This window comes from Doryrhamphus excisus, linkage group LG6, assembly GCF_037039965.1.
Source record: "Doryrhamphus excisus strain RoL-2023G ecotype Guam linkage group LG6, RoL_Dexc_Guam_v1.1, whole genome shotgun sequence".
NCBI classification, from domain to species: domain Eukaryota; kingdom Metazoa; phylum Chordata; class Actinopteri; order Syngnathiformes; family Syngnathidae; genus Doryrhamphus; species Doryrhamphus excisus.
In genome coordinates, this window is record NC_136362.1 from 11,543,861 (window position 1) to 11,549,520 (window position 5,660).

Sequence of the window (5,660 nt, forward strand, 5' to 3'; positions counted from 1 at the left end):
TTTTCAACAGGAACTTTGCAATTTTACGAGAGTAAATGTTCATTATTATAAGGAAAAATAATGTAATTTTAGCACCATAGAGTTGAAATATTAAAGATATCTGGACAAAAAAAAAGGTTAGAAAGAAAGAAGAAAGCTAAAATATTTGGAATATTGAAAAAACAGCAGTAGAAATAGAAAAAAAAAACAGCTGTCATTTTATGAGAATAAAGTCAAAATATTGAGAGAAAAAAGTTGTAGTCCAGTAGCAAAAAAAAGTCGCAATTTTACATGAATAAATATGCAATATTATGAGGAAAAATAATGTCATTTTAGTAACGTAAAATTAAAATATTGAAGAGAAAATATGTTATTTATACTATATTTAAAGTTTGAATTGCCGCGGTTTGGACACCCTGTGCTTCTAAGATCTAAGAAGCGAATTTCCAAGTGTTTCAAGACACTTGAAAGGGTTAAAAAAAAAAAAAAAGCCAAATTGTGGTGCGCCTTCACCTTGAAATGAGAACAAACCAAATACCAGGGCGAGCCAGACTGTTAGGAATGGACAGAACAGGTGGCTTTTCCTACAGCTGTGAAAATATGGTCTTTAATAGAAGGAGCGGGGGGGGGGGGGGGGGGGGGGAAGTGGAGATATATTTAATGTGGTCATCAGGTTGCTGACTAAGTGAGAGGTCCGGATTTTTTTTTTTTTTTCCAGTGAAGATTTTTTTCCCTCCTCTTGTATGGAACCAGGCTAGTGTTTTATTTTGTAAACTGGCATCACAGGCAGAAAAACACACAAAAGTGGTGCCAACAGTTAAGAAAGGGGGACGGTATTGTGTCACGGCAGACGGGGATGGCAACTCAGTCACCGCTGGGATTGGATACGTTTGGTGGGCAGGGCGCAAAGCAGACGCCGGTGATGGTCAATTATTAGTAAATCTTTTCGTCTGTTTTCAAAATATTTGCCATGATTATTTTTTTTACAATGATGTCACCCAAACACTTCTGAGAAAAGTAAGGATTTTGGTGTGCCTAATGGAGATGTAATTGCATGTTTCTGCTCGGCTGCAGACCTGCTAACGTGTATTTTAGTGTCAGCCAGCCACTGGGTGGTCTGGGCTCGGGTTTGAACCATTTTCCCACGACTGTCACTTGAAATTATTGCTGCGTATTAAGGCTGGGCAGCAGAGTTTAGCCATCAGATGAAGGCATGGGTGATTCTACTAATTTCATATCGATCTGATGCCAAGTACTACAAGGTCGGTATTGCATAATATTCTGACTTTTTACCTCAAATTTTTATTTAAACATAACACATTTTAATATGGTAATATAATACAGGGGTGTCTAAAGTGCGGTCCAGGGATCATTTGTGGCTCACAGTTTTTTCTCTCGTGGCCACATTCTAAAAATATAACAGGAAAACTAACAAAAAACAACAGCAAAAATTGAAAAAAATTACAAAATATTAAGAGGACAAAGTTGTAATCTCATATTGTCATATTGTGAGAACATAGTAACGTCATTTTAGTAGCAAAACGCCACAGAGCCCCCAAGGGGACATAGAAAAAAAAAATGATGGGTAAAAAAAAAAAATTTTTTTTGCGAAATGTCACAAATGTTTTGCGTTATCTCACAATGTGATGCTATGTGATGCTACAGCAAGCAAAAAAAGACATATCGCGAGAAAACGCAAAACTTTTGTAAAAGAATGCAAACGTTTTGTGTCACCTCGTAAAAGTATGTGACGCTATAAGACACAAAAAAAAATAAGAGCTGGCAAAGAAAATGCCAAGAAAAATGCGAGAAAAATGCCAAAGTTTTGCGCTAACTCGCAAAATTATGTGATGCTACCGGGCACACCAAAAAAAATTATTTTTGCGAGATAACACAAAACCAGAGAGAATACAAACGTTCTATGTTACCTCACAAAACTGTAATTTTTGCGAGAGTTGGCAAAAAAATTGAGAGAATTAAGAAAGAATGCAAAAGTTTTGTGTTATCTCGCAAAAAAATTCTCGAGTAAAAAATTAAAAAATAAGTAAAAATATTGACAGATTTTTACAAGAGCTAGCAAAACTTTTGCGAGAGAATGAAAAAGTTGTATTCATCTAGCAAAAGTATGTGCGACTACTGGACAAATGTCTGGTCATAGCTTTTGCAAATCGGAGGAGAACTTCAGCATCACGCGAGCGGGAGTGTTTGAAGGGGGAGGAGCAAATGACATTTTTATGGACATTTTCACTCCTTGCTGTAGGTTCCGAAAGGTAATCCCACAATATTTTCCTGTGTCTAAGTCAAAATCTTTCACTTTTTTTTTTTTTTTTAGTTGGGAACTAATATTTTCCTGAAACTTACCAAAGTTCTACTGCTGATTACTAAATAACGGAAAAGGGTAGAAACAAACTTTTTTTCCCGATGAAAGATGGGAGTCTAATCTTTATTTTGGTAGGTTCCGTGTTTATATACCCAGAGAACACAATAATCTGTGTGCCTTGAAAGATCAGTCAAAATCATCTGAAATGACCAGCCCTTTGAAAAAGAGTATGTAATATTGAACTAACCCTACTAACTCTTCTACTGTACTATCGAAAAAGCTCTGCTCAGCATCTTCCTGCTCCTTGTCAGGCACGTCGAATTATGCTCTCGTAAACATGTACATACCTCAATGCTAAAAATGAACTAAACTATAAACATTGCAACAGTGCATGCTTTTCACGGACTTAAGTTGAACGTGAAGGCAGGAAGATGATGTTGAAGATGGAATGCCATATTTTTGGGAATTCCCTAACTATACAGTACTGTATATGCTAAGTCCTTTTGTATGTGATGAAAAACCAAGAGTCAACTATTAGTCCTCCTCTACTTAAGACCGCACACAAATGTGATTTATTTCCGTCCTCTGTTTGAAAGTGACACTTTTACCCCCGAGATGCTGTCTTGATTTGGGGCTCGGAAAGTTCAGCTGCATTCTTAAATTAGGCGTAGCGATAGTCTCATATAGTGAAGGTCTGGAATGTGAGGTAACCAATGAGCCGTCAGCGAGAATTTAATGTTTTCGTCTTGTATAGAATCTTTACAGAGAGGCGCTGCTTCAACATGGAATATAAGGCATTTGTAGTGGTAAATAGATAATAGTTAAATATGTGAAAAAACAAATAATAATAGTAGGCTTCTTTACCTATATCACAAAGCTGATATGCTAGCTTAGCATATCAGGTGTTGCTTTACAAAATATCAGAGTGGAAAAGTTACATCCTTTCATTTTTCACTACGTGGCACTCGCTGGAAAATCCTTATTTTCTACAATACTATTTTATGCTAATATATCACCCGCAAGGCATGCTTGGTAACTTGTGTTATGTTGTGGTATTGTCGTTTGGATATTTCAGCTGTCACAAAATATTCATTCATTTTCTACCGCTTTTCCTCACAAGGGCCGCGGGGGGTGCTGGAGCCTATCCCAGCTGTCTTTGGGCGAGCCAGCCAATCACAGGGCACATATAGACAAACAACCATTCACACTCACATTCATACTTATGGACAATTTGGAGTCGCCAATTAACCTAGCATGTTTTTGGAAACCCACGCATGCACGGGGAGAACATGCAAACTCCACACAGAGATGGCCAAGGGTGGAATTGAACCCTGGTCTCCTAGCTGTGAGGTCTGCGCACTAACCACTCGACCACCGTCACAAAATATATGTGTTCAATTGACAGCTATGCAGCTGTACGGCACACGAGCAGTTAGCACGCAGGCCTCACAGCTAGGAGACCCTAGTTCAATTCCACTCTTGGCCATCACTGTGTGGAGTTTGCATGTTCTTTCTGCATGGGTTTTCTCCGGGTACTCCGGTTTCTTCCCATATTCCAACATGCTAAACATGCTAGGTTAATTGGCGACTCCAAATTGTCCATAAATATGATAGGTCTATATGTGCCCTGTGATTGGCTGGCGGGGTACAGGGTGACAGCTGGGATAGGCTCCAGCACCCCCACGACCCTCGTGAGGATAAGCGGTAGAAAATGAATGAAAGCTATCTTTTCAATCTTATTTTAGTCGGGAACTGATATTTCCCTGAAACATAACTATGTTATACAGCTGATTACTATTTTTTCTAATAAAAGACAGGAGTCTAATCTTTCTTTTGGTAGGTTCCTAAAGCGTAAACTGCGATGAACTGCACAATAAGTGGACTTATTTGGATGAGTGGAATGTGCTGTGGCACCGTGCTTTGCCGCGCTCCCACAGGGAATCATGACGCCGCAGCTGTTTATACAAACTATGCCACACAACTACACCACACACCTGCAAATGAGGAACAAGACTGGCCGCAAAGAAATCCCCGAGACAGCAAAAAAACGGTTGTCAACAGACTAGTGCAGATGCATACTGTAGATAGGTTATTTGTTGTATAGGTATATTCACAATTACTGTAAATTATTCATAAAGAAAAAATACATATAAATATATTTTATAATTAAATTTTAGGAGCGACACGGCGGTTGAGTGATTAGCGCACAGACCTCACAGCTAGGAGACCAGGGTTCAATTCCACCCTCGGCCATCTCTGCATGTTCTCGTCTCTGGGTACTCCGGTTTCCTCCCACATTCCAAAAACATGCTAGGTTAATTAGCGACTCCAAATTGTCCATAGGTATGAATGTGAGTGTGAATGGTTGTTTGTCTATATGTGCCCTGTGATTGGCTGGCGACCAGTCCAGGGTGTACCCCGCCTCACACCCGAAGACAGCTGGGATAGGTTCCAGCACCCCCGCGACCCTCATGAGGAAAAGCAGTAGAAAATGAATGAATATTTTGTGACAGCTGAAATATCGAAACGACAATACCACAACATAACACAAGTTACCAAGCATGCCTTGCGGTGATATATTAGCATAAAATAGTATTGTAGAAAATAAGAATTTTCCAGCGAGTGCCACATAGTGAAAAATGAAAGGATGTAACTTTGCCACTCGGCAAAGTCACTATTTTGTAAAGCAACACCTGATATGCTAAGCTAGCATCTCAGCTTTGTGATATAGGTAAAGAAGCCTACTATTATTATTTGGTTTTTCACATATTTAACTATTATATATGTGCCCTGTGATTGGCTGGTGACCAGTGTGTACCCCGCCTCTCGCCCAAAGACAGCTGGGATAGGCTCCAGCACCCCTGCGAGGAAAAGCGGTAGAAAATGAATGAATTACATTTTAGTTGAACTTTCCCCATTACTTTCTCCCCCGTTGAAAAATGTGAACATGTTCAACACAGGATGTGAGGAAAATAAGTCATATGTGAGAAGAGGTAGGATGAAATCAACTCTGCTTCATCCTACCCCTTTTCCACCACGCTTGAGAACGAACGCACCCTCTTCAAGCCCGCCTGATTCGTTTCAGTTTGCGTCACCTCCCCGTGGCCCAACAGCTCTGTGTCACTTTCTTGGAAAAAAAAAAAAAAAATGCCGTTTTATCACTGCCACACCCTTGACTCAACAATCAACAGTTGTGAGCTTTTTTTTTTGTTTGTTTGTTTCTCCGCCCCCGCCCAACCCCCACACAACATCCACAGCAGACACATTAAAGGGGATAATGGAGTCCTGCGGTGGCTCAAAATAAAAAGTAAACTTCCTTTGGAAGACGTCATTTGTGAAGTGCAGTTCAGCCGTTTGACAC